Raw genomic sequence first — 17,347 nt, 5'->3', positions numbered from 1 at the left:
ACTTTCAGTTTCCTCTCTGAGACGTTAGCGCGCTTTTCTGGACAATTGAAAGACAGGGAAGGCATTACAACTTCCCCCTGTGACGTTCAAGCCCTATACCACCCCCCTGCTGTGAGTGGCTGGGGCGATCAGATGTCACCCGAGTATAAAAGTCGGCCCCTCCCGCGGCTCGCCTCAGATGCCTTGTGAGTTAGCTGAGGGAAAGTGTTGCTGCTGGTGCTGCTGTAGGGAGAGTGTTAGGAGTGAGTGTAGGCTTCAAGAACCCCAACGGTCCTTCTCAGGGCCACATCTATCCATGTGCAGTACTGTGGAGGGTGCTGTTAGCAGTGTTGCATATTTTTTTCTTTTCAAAATCGGCTGTCTGCAGAGCATTGCGCCTTGCAGTAGTAGTCCAGGGACAGAAGTGGTGGTTAGGTAGGGAGAGTGTTAGGAGTGAGTGTAGGCTTCAAGAACCCCAACGGTCCTTCTTAGGGCCACATCTATCCGTGTGCAGTACTGTGCAGGCTGCTGTTAGCAGTGTTGCATATTTTTTTCTTTTCAAAATCGGCTGTCTGCAGAGCATTGCGCCTTGCAGTAATACTACAGGGAGAGAATTGTGTAGGCAGGGCCAGAAGACATATATTATTGATTGAATATAGTCAGTGGGCCCTCCGTTTCCAAAAAAGGGAAAAATTGTATTTGTCCTGCAGTCTTGCGCCAATTTATTTCCTGCCTGGGAAAAGTAACCGCTGTGCTGCACTTCATATAACTGCATTTCTGTGCAACACATATCTTATCTGATTGAATATAGTCAGTGGGCCCTCCGTTTCCCAAAAAGGGAAACATTCTATTTGTCCTGCAGGCTTGCGCCAATTTATTTCCTGCCTGGGAAATCACTGGTAATACAGCATGCTGAGGGGTAGGGGTAAGCCTAGAGGACGTGGACGTGGACGTGGCCGAGGACGCGTAGGCCCAAGTGAGGGTGTGGGCACAGGGCGAGCTCCTGATCAAGGTGTATCGCAGCCGACTGCTGCGCGATTAGGAGAGAGGCACGTTTCTGGCGTCCCCACATTCATCGCCCAATTAATGGGTCCACGCGGGAGACCTTTATTAGAAAATGAGCAGTGTGAGCAGGTCCTGTCGTGGATGGCAGAAAGTGCTTCGAGCAAGCTATCATCCACCCACAGTTCTGCGCCGTCCACTGCTGCAAATCCAAATCCTCTGGCTGCTACTCCTCCTTCCTCCCAGCCTCCTCACTCCACTACAATGACACATGCTCAGGAGCGGGCAGACTCCCAGGAACTGTTCTCGGGCCCCTGCTCAGATTGGGCAGCAGTGGTTCCTCTCCCACCAGAGGAGTTTATCGTCACTGATGCCCAACCATTGGAAAGCTCCCGGGGTCCGGGGGATGAGGCTGGGGACTTCCAGCAACTGTCTCAAGACCTTTCAGTGGGTGAGGAGGACGATGACGATGAGACACAGTTGTCTTGCAGTGAGGTAGTAGTAAGGGCAGTAAGTCCGAGGGAGGAGTGCACAGAGGATTCGGAGAAAGAGCAGCAGGACGATGAGGTGACTGACCCCACCTGGTGTGCAACGCCTACACAGGACAGGTCTTCAGAGGGGGAGGCACGGGCAGCAGCAGGGCAGGTTGCAAGAGGCAGTGCGGTGTCCAGGGGTAGAGGCAGGGCCAGACCGAATAATCCACCAACTGTTTCCCAAAGCACACCCTCGCGCCATGCCACCCTGCAGAGGCCGAGGTGCTCTAAGGTCTGGCAGTGTTTCACAGAGACGCCTGACGACCGACGAACAGTGGTGTGCAACCTTTGTCGCGCCAAGATCAGCCGGGGAGCCACCACCAACAGCCTCACCACCACCAGCATGCGCAGACATATGATGGCCAAGCACCCCACAAGGTGGGACGAAGGCCGTTCACCGCCTCTCCCCCTGTGCCCCAACCTGCCACTGAGATCCAACCCCGCTCTGAGGACACAGGCACTACCGTCTCCTGGCCTGCACCCACACCCTCACCTCTGCTGTCCTCGGCCCCATCCACCAATGTCTCGCACCGCACCGTCCAGCCGTCGCTAGCGCAAGTGTTTGAGCGCAAGCGCAAGTACGCCGCCACGCACCCGCACGCTCAAGCGTTAACCGTCCACATAGCCAAATTTATCAGCCTTGAGATGCTGCCGTATAGGGTTGTGGAAACAGAGTCCTTCAAAAGTATGATGGAGGCGGCGGCCCGGCGCTACTCAGTTCCCAGTCGCCACTACTTTTCCCGATGTGCCGTCCCAGCCCTGCACGACCACGTCTCCCGCAACATTGTACGCGCCCTCACCAACGCGGTTACTGCCAAGGTCCACTTAACAACGGACACGTGGAAAAGCACAGGCGGCCAGGGCCACTACATCTCCCTGACAGCACATTGGGTGAATTTAGTGGAGGCTGGGACAGAGTCAGAGCCTGGGACCGCTCACGTCCTACCCACCCCCAGAATTGCGGGCCCCAGCTCGGTGCTGGTATCTGCGGCAGTGTATGCTTCCTCCACTAAAGCACCCTCCTCCTCCGCAACCTCTGTCTCGCAATCAAGATGTGTCAGCAGCAGCAGCAGCACGTCGCCAGCAGTCGGTGTCGCGCGGCGTGGCAGCACAGCGGTGGGCAAGCGTCAGCAGGCCGTGCTGAAACTACTCAGCTTAGGAGATAAGAGGCACACGGCCCACGAACTGCTGCAGGGTCTGACAGAGCAGACCGACCACTGGCTTGCGCCGCTGAGCCTCCAACCAGGCATGGTCGTGTGTGACAACGGCCGTAACCTGGTGGCGGCTCTGCAGCTCGGCAGCCTCACGCACGTGCCATGCCTGGCCCACGTCTTTAATTTGGTGGTTCAGCGCTTTCTGAAAAGCTACCCACGCTTGTCAGACCTGCTCGTAAAGGTGCGCCGGCTCTGCGCACATTTCCGCAAGTCCCACACGGACGCTGCCACCCTGCGGACACTGCAACATCGGTTTAATCTGCCAGTGCACCGACTGCTGTGCGACGTGCCCACACGGTGGAACTCTACGCTCCACATGTTGGCCAGGCTCTATGAGCAGTGTAGAGCTATAGTGGAATACCAACTCCAACATGGGCGGCGCAGTGGGAGTCAGCCTCCTCAATTCTTTTCAGAAGAGTGGGCCTGGTTGGCAGACATCTGCCAGGTCCTTCGAAACTTTGAGCAGTCTACCCAGGTGGTGAGCGGCGATGCTGCAATCATTAGCGTCACCATTCCTCTGCTATGCATCTTGAGAAGTTCCCTGCAAGCCATAAAGGCAGCCGCTTTGCGCTCGGAAACAGAGCCGGGGGAAGACAGTATGTCGCTGGATAGTTAGAGCACCCTCCTGTCTATATCTCAGCGCGTTCAGGAGGAGGAGGAGGAGCATGAGGAGGATGAGGAGGAGGGGGAAGAGACAGCTTGGCCCACTGCTGACGGTACCCATGCTGCTTGCCTGTCATCATTTCAGCGTGTATGGCCTGAGGAGGAGGAGGAGGAGGAGGAGGATCCTGAAAGTGATCTTCCTAGTGCGGACAGCCATGTGTTGCGTACAGGTACCCTGGCACACATGGCTGACTTCATGTTAGGATGCCTTTCTCGTGACCCTCGCGTTACACGCATTCTGGCCACTACGGATTACTGGGTGTACCTACTGCTCGACCCACGCTATAAGGAGAAACTTCCCACTCTCATTCCGGAAGAGGAAAGGGGTTCGAGAGTGTTGCTATACCACAGGACCCTGGCGGACAAGCTGATGGTAAAATTCCCATACGACAGCGCTAGTGGCAGAAGGCGCAGTTCCGAGGGCCAGGTAGCAGGGTAGGTGCGGAGATCGAGCAGCATGTACAGCCCAGGCAGTGAAACAGTCTTTAAGGGCCTGGACAGCTTTATGGCTCCCCAGCAAGACTGTGTCACCGCTCCCCAGTCAAGGCTGAGTCGGCGGGAGCACTGTAAAAGGATGGTGAGGGAGTATGTAGCCGATCGCACGACCGTCCTCCGTGACGCCTCTGCCCCCTACAACTACTGGGTGTCGAAGCTGGACACGTGGCCTTAACTAGCGCTGTATGCCCTGGAGGTGCTTGCTTGTCCTGCGGCTAGCGTCTTGTCGGAGAGGGTGTTTAGTGCGGCTGGGGGAATCATCACAGATAAGCGTACCCGCCTGTCAACCGACAGTGCCGACAGGCTAACACTCATCAAGTTGAACAAAGCCTGGATTTCCCCAGACTTCTCTTCTCCACCAGCGGACAGCAGCGATACCTAAGCAATACGTAGGCTGCACCCGCGGATGGAAGCATCGTTCTCTCTCACCATCCAAAACGGGGACATTTCTGCTTCATCAATCTGTGTATAATATTCCTCCTCCTCCTCCTGCTCCTCCTCCTGAAACCTCACGTAATCACGCTGAACGGGCAATTTTTCTTAGGGCCACAAGGCTCACTCATATAATTTTTCTAAAAATTTTTTATACGTTTCAATGCTCTTAAAAGCGTTGGAACTTTAACTTGAAACAATTTTTCGTTAAACTGGGCTGCCTCCAGGCCTAGTTACCACTTAAGCCACATTAACCAAAGCGATTAATGGGTTTCACCTGCCATCTTGGTTGGGCATGGCCAATTTTTACTGAGGTACATTAGTACTGTTGGTACACCAATTTTTTTGGGCCCTCACCTACAGTGTAATCATAGCAATTTCTATGTTCTTCGCCTGCACTCATGGTACAGAAAGGTGTGTGGGGTTGGCCTACACTTTAGCTACATAAATGTAACTTGGGCCTTGGCTATACTGCAGCTACTGAAATGGAACTAAGACTGCGCTCCCACTATACTGCTGCTTCGGAATTGTTCCTGGGGCCTGTGTAGGCTGCTACTATTACTTAAATGGAACTTAGACTATGCTCCTCCTATACTGCTGCTTCAGAATTGTTACTGGGGCCTGTCTTGAGTGCTACTATTACTGAAATGGAACGAAGACTGCGCTCCCACTATACTGCTGCTTCGGAATTGTTACTGGGGCCTGTCTTGAGTGCTACTATTACTGAAATGGAACGAAGACTGCGCTCCCACTATACTGCTGCTTCGGAATTGTTACTGGGGCCTGTCTTGAGTGCTACTATTACTGAAATGGAACTAATACTGTGCTCCCCCTATAATGCTGATAGTGATATGTTAGTGGGGCCTGTCCTAATGCTACGGCTGAAATGTTACGAATTATGGGCTCTGCCTATACCGCTGCTAATGGTATGTCTCTGGGGTGTGGAAACAGAGGCTTCACAAAGACATGATGGCGGCGAGGCCATTTCCCACCAACGCGGTTACTGTTAAGGTGCATATAACCACGGACACGTGGAGAGGACACGTAGTGCCTCAAAAACATCCCCCTCCTCCCCCAACAATGAAAACATTCTTGGCAAATGCCTTTGCATTGGTTCGTCTGGTGGCAGTCCAAGAATTTCACCTTTACCGACACAACAAGAGAGCCCCCCCACCATCCCCCCGCCACGGCCCACTTAATCCTGGCCACATTCCGAAAACCAACAAAATAAAACCGCGCTACTAGGTCCGCAGTCACCACCACATTACCACCAATGCGGTTACTGTTAAGGTGCATATAACCACGGACACGTGAGAGGACACGTAGTGCCTCAAAAACATCCCCCTCCTCCAACAATGAAAACATTCTTGGCAAATGCCTTTGCATTGGTTCGTCTGGTGGCAGTCCAAGAATTTCACCTTTACCGACACAACAAGAGAGCCCCCCCACCATCCCCCCGCCACGGCCCACTTAATCCTGGCCACATTCCGAAAACCAACAAAATAAAACCACGCTGCTAGGTCCGCAGTCACCACCACATTACCACCAACGCGGTTACTGTTAAGGTGCATATAACCACGGACACGTGGAGAGGACACGTAGTGCCTCAAAAACATCCCCCTCCTCCTCCAACAATGAAAACATTCTTGGCAAATGCCTTTGCATTGGTTCATCTGGTGGCAGTCCAAGAATTTCACCTTTACCGACACAACAAGAGAGCCCCCCCACCATCCCCCCGCCACGGCCCACTTAATCCTGGCCACATTCCGAAAACCAACAAAATAAAACCGTGCTACTAGGTCCGCAGTCACCACCACATTACCACCAACGCGGTTACTGTTAAGGTGCATATAACCACAGACACGTGGAGAGGACACGTAGTGCCTCAAAAACATCCCCCGCCACGGCCAACTTAATCCTGGCCACATTCCGAAAACCAACAAAATAAAACCGCGCTACTAGGTCCGCAGTCACCACCACATTACCACCAACGCGGTTACTGTTAAGGTGCATATAACCACGGACACGTGGAGAGGACACGTAGTGCCTCAAAAACATCCCCCGCCATGGCCAACTTAATCCTGGCCACATTCCGAAAACCAACAAAATACAACCGCGCTACTAGGTCCGCAGTCACCACCACATTACCACCAACGCGGTTACTGTTAAGGTACATATTACCAGTCTGACTGGGGCATGCAGACACCTTGACAGAATGAATAGTGTGTGGCACATAGGTTCCCCATTGCTATGCCCACGTGTGCAGCTCCTGATGGCGGTGGCACAGGATTATATTTCTCATTGCTTCTGTACAGCATTGTGGGCTATCGCCCCACCACTTTTAAAGAGGGTCGCTGCCTAGCCGTGCCAACCCTCTGCAGTGTGTGCCTGCAGTTCCTCGTCATGGCAGGCGCACTTATAAATAGACATGAGGGTGGTGTGGCATGAGGGCAGCTGAAGGCTGCGCAGGGACAGTTTGGTGTGCGCTGTGGACACTGCGTCGTGCAGGGGGGAGGGGGTTGGGCAGCATGTAACCCAGGAGAAGTGGCAGCAGAGTGTCATGCAGGCAGTGATTGTGCTTTGTTGTAGGTAGTGTGGTGCTTAGCTAAGGTATGCCATGCTAATGAGGGCTTTTCAGAAGTAAAAGTTGTTGGGAGGGGGGGGGGGGCCCACTCTTGCCGGTATTGTGGCTTAATAGTGGGACCTGTGAACTTGAGATGCAGCCCAACATGTAGCCCCTCGCCTGCCCTATCCGTTGCTGTGTCGTTCCCATCACTTTCTTGAATTGCCCAGATTTTCACACATGGAAACCTTAGCGAGCATCGGCGAAATACAAAAATGCTCGGGTCGCCCATTGACTTCAATGGGGTTCGTTACTCGAAACGAACCCTCGAGCATTGCGAAAATTTCGTCCCGAGTAACGAGCACCCGAGCACTTTGGTGCTCGCTCATCTCTACTAGGCACTGATAAGGGAGTGAAAATTTTATGTTTCCTGAATTACTTTTGTGGGCTTCACTAGGCCAGCAATACTGCAACAGGTACCAACAGGTACACAAACATTTTTAACTAGACACTGATAAGGGGGTGAAAGTTTATAGTCCCTGAATTACTGTTGGGGGCGGGGGGGGGGGGGTAAGGTCACCAGACAAGTAGTCTTATCTGTGCTATAGATGTCTCATATCTCCCATTGACCCATAAATCCTCAAAAATAATTTGTCCCTCTATTGAACGTGTGAAAAGTTGTTATAAATTTATATTCCCAAATTCTTCTATGGCTTTTGGACTTGAAACTATTTCAAAATTATAACTCTCATATCTCCTATTTCTTGTCCATGGTTAGAAAAGTGCTCGGCCACAGGTAATCCCACCATAAACCTGACATTAAGCTACTCGTATACCGAAATCAACTTTTTGAACACCACCATAAAAATTTCAAACAACTCAATACAGACATCCCTATACCGAAAACCGATTGATCGGCCCACATACCTCAGATGGGACATTCCCATCCTAAACACATTAAAAAGTCCATTGTCTACAGCCAGACCATCGGATGGAACCGGATCTGCTCCAACCCAACAGACAGAGAGGAACATTTATACCATCTTAAAAGGACATTTTTAAATCAGGGCTACCGCCCCCCCTCAATTGATGACCAAATCACCAGAGCCACCAGGATACCCAGGAAACAACCACTCCAATACAAGGAGAAGAAAAGGAACAATTGTGTACCTCTAAGAGTGACCTACAATGTGCAACTAGAGATACTAAGGAAAACCACAAAGAAACTCCACTATACCCTTCACAAGGATGACCATCTGATAACCATATTCCCAGATCTTCCGCTTCTGTGTTACAGGCAACCTCCAAATTTGAGGAACCTTATAATCAGAAGTGCATTGCCCCCTTCCCCCACCCCACCCCCCTCCCTTAAAAGTAATTCAGGGACCATAAAACTTTCACTTCCTTATCAGTGCCTAGTTGAAAATGTTTGTCTCTGTCACAGTATTCTTTTTAAGTGCAAACCAATCACATCCATGTCTGTGCCTTGTCATAAGTATGTGTGTCATAAGTGTGCATAAATATTCATGCGTCTTCAGATCTATTCCATTTTAGCCTGAAGAAGAACCCGAGAGGTTTGCAAGCTTGCTATAACATCATGTATTTTTGTTAAAAGGTAGATCTACAAGATTATGTGTTTTTTTTCTTGCTGGAAACAATCACATTCCCCTCTGAAGTCGGCATGATTTGTTCCCTGCATAGCATCGCATGGCGGTGCAATACAGAAAACATCGCTCATGTGTATGAACCCATGTAAACAAATAAGGAAGATGGAAAAATAGCTATGCAGCGCCACCTATTGGATAGCAGCATTCCTTGAAATCAATGTATGACTTTTTAACATGTCTGTGAAACAATGATTGGGACTAGGAAAGCAAGCCAGAAAAAATACACAGACCACTGTTTTGGGGGGCCTGCCTCTGGTTGGCTGGTGAGAAACCTAGGATGTGGGTCAAGAGGGTTGTCGTCTCTCTTTAACTCCTTAAGGACATGGCCAATTTTGGGATTGAGGATGCAACGATTTTTGGCGAATTTTCATCTCCATTTTTCAGAAGTCATAACTTTTTTATTTTTTCATTGACACAGCCATACATGCAGCATAAATGACACAATCCATTTTTTCTGCGGGCCGGTGCGATTACAACGATACCAAAATTCTTATAATTTTTAAGTTTTTCCACTTTTCTGCAATAAAACCTTTTTTTTGGATTTTTTTTTTCTAAATCACTGCATTCAAAGGCCTGTAACTTTTTTATTTTTCCATGGGCGAAGCTCTCTGAGGGCTTAATTTTTTGCGAAATGAGCTGTATTTTTTATTGGTACCATTTTGAGGTACATACGGCTATTTTGATCACTTTTACTGAGTTTTTAGGGAGGCAAAACGCTAAAAACACTTTTTTCCGTGCAGAGTCAAAAGCATGTGCAACTTATTGTATGCATCGTTACGGACGTGACAATACCAAATATGTGGGATTTTTATTTTACCTTTTTCTTATGCTAATATGACAAAAAGCACAAAAAAGGGTTTTTTTACACATTTTTCTTTTTTATATATTTTTATTATTATTTTTTTTTTACACTGTTTGTGTCCCTTTGGGGGGACTTAAGGCACAGCACTGATGATTGCTGTGATAAAGCATGGCAGGACTTCTGTCCTGCCATGCCTTATCGCTTATACAGCGTTCACAGGCTATGGCAATACAGGACGCCGGTTCAGACCTTACTGAAATCAAGGAAGACCTTAAGCAAATGGGGCGGCGTGTAAAGGACTTAGAATCCACTTCTGCCTCCATCATTACACACTCGTGCGAAATGGAAAAAATTATAAAAGAGCAGCATGAGCAGTTGAATAAAACCCTTATAATGCAGGAGGACTTAGAAAACCAAAACAGGCGCAGCAATGTGCGCATTAAAGGTCTCCCTGAATCCTGGGCTACTGACTGTCTCCCCAAAGTTGCAGGAGAGATTTTTACCTCATTATTGGGAGCAGAAAGAGCTGCAGCTATTAACATAGAGCGGATACATAGAGCCCTGCGACCCCTACCTCCTCCATTAGACCCACCAAGGGACGTTGTCTGCAAACTGCTCATGTTTCCCGACGCTGTAGCAATACTGAGAGCAGCAAGACAACAAAAAGAACTCTGCTATGCTGATGCCCCTATATAGCTATACCAAGATTTAGCGACTTCAACCTTAGCGAAGCGCCGGGCCCTGCGTCCACTCTTGGAGATACTAAGAGAGAATGGCATAAAATATGCCTGGCTGTTCCCGTTTGGATTGGGAGTCACCTACAAGGGTCGCAGGCTCAACGTACGAACCCCAGAGAAACTCCAACAGCTCTGGCAACTACTAGACATGGAACCCATACAGCTACAAGGATGGCTACCTTTGCCGTACTTGACAAAATTTCCCAGGTTGGCTCCACAGGAGAATTGGCAAACAGTGAGCAACCCCAAATCCCCGAAGAATAGAAAGAAAAAATCAAGAGAAGAGGTTGCAGAAATGGACACTTGAAGGAGATTTCAGTCCCTACCAAACCTTTATTCTTAAGTAGTTGTTCCCTCTCCCCCCCTCCCTTAGACAATATATTCTGAGTAGTATTTCTCAGGGTGATGCACAACATCCATCTAGAGACCCTGTCTTTCAGAATGGGAGGGGGCTCGCCCCCAGTACTATCTCTGACCTATCATCCTGAGCAGTGAGAGAGGAACCGGCTGGCAGTTTTGTCTGCCGATGAGGAGTGGTATATACTACATGTATCCCCTCTCTCACCTGGGTGGCGACCCTGAGGTTTCCCATTTTGGGAACAAACGCTCTTCCCCCTGCAGGACATAGACAGTCCTGGAGGGCGCCTGCCAGGTCAGGCTGTTGATAGTTTCTCTGGTGACCTTTGTGTTGTTGGTCACCTGGCGCAATATCGATTGAAGCTCTCCCCCCCCCCCCCCCGGAGGAGGACCGGGAGCACACCGGACCTCTTCTTTACAACTCTAAAATTGTTCTCCTGCAGAAGGCGCATTTCAGGGGGGACAAGTGCTTCGCATTGCCAGGCAGACATTACCCCAAATGTTTTCATAACTCCCACCCCTCATCGGCATCTAAAGGAGTCTCCATACTCTTTCATAAGTCTATGAACTTCATATGCGAGTCCCAATACTCAGACGGAGAGGAGAGGGTGTTATTTCTCAAGGGCCTCTTAGATAATGTAAAAATCACTATAGCAAATTTATATGCTCCAAATTCTGATCAGGTCACATGGTTGCTTAAACAATTCAACGCACTTAAACAATTTGCAATAGGTCACGTGATCTTGGGGGGAGATTTCAATGTCACCCTCAACCCCTTACTCGACTCATCTGTGGGCCACTCTCAGGTGTCTCAGGTCAAATTAAGGAAACTCAATCGGGGTCTCCAGGAATTAGGAATGGTCGACGGTTGGCGACTCCTCAATCCCTCAGTAAAGGATTTTACCTTCTTCTCCTCGGTCCATTCCTCCCTCCAGAGATTGGATTATCTGTTGATATCCAAAGGACTACTGGAGTCCCTAAATAAAGCCATAATAGATCCTCTGACCATCTCTGACCACGCCCCCATACATATCCTGCTTAGACCTATCCGCCCGTCCTACAGAGAATGGCGATGGAGGCTTAACCCATCATTACTGGATTCAGAAGAGGAGGTTATAAATCTCGCTAAAGCTATTGAGGAATACTTTTTACTTAATTTGACGGAAAGGTCGGCACTACCACAGTCTGGGAGGCCCATAAAGCCTATGTTAAAGGTTTATTGATTGCCCTAGGCCCCAGGGTCAAGAAAAAACTACAAAAAGAAATAGATAATAAGCTCTTACTAATAGCTAAACTCGAACAATCCGTTAAACTTTCGCAACCTCTTGGTAACCTGGAGAAATTAGAAGATTTAAGAAAAGAATTGAAACTCTGCCTCGAATCGAGGTTCAACAAAAAGAACCTCTTTATGAAGCAGGTTGTTTATGCACAAGGAAACGGGTAGCAAATTTATGACATCGCTAATTAAAAAAGCCCGGGCCAAGAACACAATCAGAGCTATTAAAACCACTTCTGGGGGAATGGCCATATCTTCTGAGGAAATTGCCAAAGAGTTCCAGCTGTTCTATAAAAAAATATACAACATACAAACAACTCCCACCGGGGGAGGGAATCAGAGCCTGAAAGAGCAAATTGACAAGTTCCTCCAGAAGGTAAATATGCCCAAACTGGACCACAGGGAAGCGTAATCTCTTCTGACCCCGGTCTCCCAAGAGGAAGTGAAAAACCTGATAGCCTCTTGCCCGCCTAACAAAAGTCCAGGCCCCAATGGACTTACTAGGGCTTACTATAAAACCTTGCAAACAGTGTTAATACCAAAGCTAACGGACCTCTTTAACGCCTTACTGGGGGGTAACGAACTCCCTAGACAGGCGCAGGAGGCTCATATCACCCTTATTCCTAAAGACAACAAGGATCCCACACTTTGCGGAAATTATAGGCCTATTTCACTTATTAATTTGGACGTAAAGTTATGGGCGAAACTTCTGGCGAAAAGGCTCGAGGCTCTCGTCCCTTCCTTGATTGGCGAGGAGCAGGCGGGTTTCATGAGGGGGAGAGAGGGCAAAGATAACTGTCATAGATTACTACACGCGGCGTGCTATGCCCAAAACCACCATATTCCCCTAGCCTTTGTCGGCACAGACGCAGAAAAGGCATTTGATAGGGTGAATTGGACATATATGAAAAGAGTATTGCTTAACTACAACCTACCTCCCGACTTTGTATCTGCTATCTTTACACTTTATGCCAAACCCCATGCGAGATTAAGAGTAAACGATACTATGTCGCCTCCATTCGAAATAAATAATGGTACACGACAGGGGTGACCTCTCTCCCCCACACTATTTGTTCTGGCTTTGGAACCTCTTTTGGTCAAGGTGAGGCAGGACCCGAATATCAAGGGCCTAACTATAGGGGATGAGGTATTGTCCACAGCGGCATTCGCCGATGATACTGTTTTTTGGTTACTAACCCTAATGATGGCCTCCCCGGACTGCTGGGACTGCTGAACCTCTTCGGAGAGATCTCAAATTTCAAAATCAATTTCCATAAATCCACCGTACTAAACATCTCTATCCCCCGCGCTCTTTCTAATACCCTCTCGAGATCCTTCCCGTTTACGTGGTCAGAGGTCTCACTAGACTATTTAGGAGTAATAATAACAAAAAAAGCGGAAGACCTGTTTAAGGCTAACTTTACATAACTAGTAAATAAAATTAAAAATCTTCTGAGAACATATGATATAACAGTTATATCATGGTTCGGCAGAAAGTACATCCTGAAGTCCTATATTCTCCCCATAGTGCTTTATACAATAAGGATGCTTCCTATTCACCTTCCAACAAGCTTTTTTAAGACCCTGCGCACCATCTTTTCCGGTTTTGTGTGGAGACTCCGGAGGCCGAGACTGGCCTACATCCTGATGATAAGGAGGGGGCCCGAGGGAGGCATCGATCTACCTAACATATGTGATTATTATAGGGCATCGCAATTAAGCTATTGGATGAATTTAGTGAACCCGATAAGAGACAAGTTACTACCAGCAATGGCCCTGCAATACAACAGGGAAGCTTCGGAGGGCGATATATGTCTACCAGAAAAAAATCGCTATAGAGCAAAGAATTTTAATCCCTTACTGAGAGGTCCGTGTGAAGTACGGGATGGGGTGAGAGAAAGACTGGCTCCGTCACCCTCACCAATCCTCCCGCTGAACACAATTCACAAACTACTGGGCCTCAGGTCAGACCCAGTTACTGAGTCGATCTGGAATAAACTCAGAACCCATAAGATTGGAGACTTGTTCTCCATAGGTCATCTATCCCCTCTGGAGATTCTCCAAACTTTCCTGCCATCACATAAACTGTCCTTCCTACACCAAGCAATGGTGACCAGGGTAATAGGAGAATTCATTAAAAGGTTTAAGGTGGCGAGACCTATGCTCCCCTTTGAGACTACTTTGAACAATAAAGACCCGAATTCAAGGAAAATTGCTGCGTTGCGCAAACGCTACATAGTAACTCAAAGTATAACTAAACCAGCCTTCATTACCTCCTGGGAGAAGGAGCTCGGCGTCTCCCTATCCCAAAAGGACATCGATTCAATATTAGGAACATCATTTGGAATCTCCCCCTGCATCACGGCTCAGAAAGCGCATTATAAACTACTTGTAAGGTGGTATAAAACCCCGCAGTGGCTTTATGCTTATAAACTAGCTTCCCAAGATAAATGTTGGAGGTGTGGCAGAGAGGTAGGGTCCTATCTCCACCTATGGTGGAACTGTACCCCCCTAAATCCCTATTGGAGGGGAGTCGAGGAGATCCTGAGGAGAATCAAACCAAATTTCTCGCTCTCACCAGAGATATTGTTCCTTTGGTAGCCTTCCTCAACATTCCACCCCAGAAATGACAAACTGATGGCCTTCCTGATAGACTCAGCAAAAGCACTAATACCACTGCACTGGCAATGCGAAGCATCCCACTCTTTGAAACAATGGAAAGAAAAAGTAGATAGACTCTTCAATCTCGAGGAGCTATCGAGTTGGAACAACAGCACACACGACAGATTCACCAAGATCTGGACTCCATGGCGCAGTTTGAGGCTCTTGGACATCTTTTCCCACGGAGGCACCCCTCCTACCACCCCCACCTGAACCCCCCCTCCGCCCTCCCCTTTTCTACCTCCCCCCCTTCCAATTACCCACCCCCCTCCCTGCATAGTTGTATATTGAGAATTTTCTGTTCATCTTACCGCCCCGGTCTTAGGGTTAGTTTTAGGTGATGCGGAGAACCGGGATGAGCAAGATGTAAAATGTTTATTTAGTCTAATCATAAGTAAATAGTCATACTTTAAACTTAAGCCTGTCATACGAACTAAATGGAAGTCTGTTTTTTGCATTTAGAGAAAATCTTATTTGCCTTTGATACCCTGTATGACTTGTTTGACAAAAAAACTTGAATAAAAAGTGATTTGAAAAAAAAAAGGAAGATGGAACAATACCTCTACAGCAACACATATGGGATGGCAGCCTTCCTTCAAACCAATGTACAACTTTTTAACAAGTTTGTTTAAAAAAATAGAGTTCACATGTGCATGTCTCGCAACGCACAAATCTGGCGCAATTTTCTCGCCCGTGTGAAGCCAGCTTAAAGCCTTATTCTCACTAGCAAGGTGTGTGCGAAATGAGACGCACAAAACACGCACAAAAATGACGTCCAGTTTATTCAAATGAGCGATTTTTCTCTCAGTGTGATGCTGTGAGGAATATAAATCGCAGTATGATCTTTTTTTTGGACTTCCCATGAGAGGAATCAATCAGTGTTTCCTATGGAACCTTGGAAAACAAAAAAAGCAGGACATGCGAGTGCCTTGCAATTTTTCTTTTCCTATTTAAGCCTATGGGAAGCACTTGCGATTTTTCAGTAAAAGCGTATTGTCTCACAATGAAAATCGCAAGATGTAAGTGCGATATCAGGCCGAGTTCCTCAACCTGGTATCACACTTGCCCATGTAAATGTAGCCTAACTGTGATAGAAGTTTTGCCCCCATGTGAAAGAGTCCATACACTTTCATCATTGTGTCACCATAGCCCAATTCAGATTTTTGCTACCGTATGTAAAGGCCCAGAGAGAAAGAAGCAGCAAGAAAAACAAGAGCCAAGAGACTGACACATAAAATTCATATGGTGGAGCTTATTAGTGGGTAATTATGATTAGTTTTCTTTTTCAGTTTGGATGTCAGTGCCTTTTGGCATGATTTGTAGTAGTGAGTTACTGAATAACACAAAGAGTAGAATATTTTGCTTAGGCTTCTGTCACACGAGTACATATCATCCGGCTGTTTTCACGGTCGCACGATATGCGATGTGATCTGATGCATTGGATTCCAATGCATCAGATCACATGGGCATATTTCTGAGACGTAAAAACACACAGCCAAGCCAATATAGCGCCGGGCGTTTTTACGTCGGGCCCAAAAGATAGTCCTGGAGCTATCTTCTGGGCCAGAACACGTCAGCTGCTGCATGGGCTCCTATGGGAGCCAATGGCAGCAGCTGTAGGTGGGAGGGAGTTTAGCAGTGTGGCTGCTAAACTCCCTCCCTCTGTTCTCCTCCCCCCATGCAGGCTCACCTCTCGTTCCTCCCCGCTCGTTCTGTGCAATGGGGGGGGGGGAGGGCAGAGCTAAGCACCCGCCCTCTCCCCTCCCCTTGTTCATAGCCATCAATGGGAGGAGGCGGGATGGGATGAATGAGTGGGGAGGAACGAGAAGTGAGCCTGTGATGGGGAGGGAGGGGAAATCGTGGATGGCCCGGTGAGCTCGGCACATTTGTGCCGGCCTCACCAGGCTATATGAATGGGCGCACAAATCAAGAGAGAGACGGGAGAAAAAAAGAGAGAAATCAGAGAAACAGTGAGTAACAGAGGTGAGTCAGCTGTGACAGTGAGTAGAAGAGAGATAAGAGAGAGAGAGCTGAGATGCAAATATGAAGAGAAAAGGAGAAAAGAAATGCAGAGTAAGTTCCCAGATATAAACATGTTAGACACAAGTACTTTGATTGTTGCAAATTTTATGTTATTTGTTAATCACTGAGTGTGTTGAAGAGAATTACCTCATCTCCTTGATTGAATAATATTGTGTTTACAACAAGTTAAGGCTTCTTTCACAGGAGCGCTTATCGGCCGGCCATTTTCACAGCCGGACGATATACACTACATTGGGGGAGAAAAAAATGGGGAACGGGTGCACAAATCAAACATTCTCCTCCCCCCGTGCAGGCTCACCTCTGTGAACGACTGCTCACAGAGATAGTCCATTCTGAGCTGATAGGATCCTCCATTGGACTATTCAGTTCAGAATGTGCAGAACTTTAAAAGCAAACCTGAGCTTTCAACAAGTTTTCTAAAATACACCAGGTTCTCCTTACCTGCTCATTTGATGCTGTTTGCACCCTGTTTCGGGTCTAAGTTTTGATTTTTAGGCCATCTGCCTGATATTTGTGTTTTTCTCCTGTTGGCATTCAATTTTCGTTGAGTGGTCATGTAGCAAGTCTAGCATTCTGCCAGCAGTTCACTGCTCTGTACTTCCCATGCTGCATTGCACTGTCTCTGGTCCAATCAGCAGGGAGGCAGTATCTGAATGCCCACCCCTCTGCTTTCACAAGATGATTCAGGCATTCAGAGATAATCTGACCAAATTGTCAAGGCCCTTCTACATGGGACAATTATCGTTGGTAGTTGTTCAAAACCCCACACTCCCACAGGCTTTTAAACGATAGTCATTTCGTGTAAATGCATGCAGAGACTGAACTACTGAATGAGAGTCGTCAAGTCGTTCAGTTTTCAGCAGGCTTGAAAACCTAACTACACATTGTCCAGCGTAAACAGCAGCTGTTCAGTACTGAACGAC

General features: G+C 48.0%; 1 protein-coding gene across 2 annotated transcripts in view; it reads right to left on the bottom strand.

Moving 5' to 3' along the window:
- LOC136632216 (uncharacterized) overlaps positions 1-17,347 on the bottom strand; it is a 234,116-nt gene that overhangs the window by 79,635 nt on the left and 137,134 nt on the right. The gene's annotated exons all lie outside the window — the stretch shown is intronic.

The sequence above is a fragment of the Eleutherodactylus coqui genome, chromosome 6 (genome assembly GCF_035609145.1).
Source record: "Eleutherodactylus coqui strain aEleCoq1 chromosome 6, aEleCoq1.hap1, whole genome shotgun sequence".
NCBI classification, from domain to species: Eukaryota; Metazoa; Chordata; class Amphibia; order Anura; family Eleutherodactylidae; genus Eleutherodactylus; species Eleutherodactylus coqui.
This window is presented reverse-complemented; position numbering and strand designations above follow the sequence as displayed.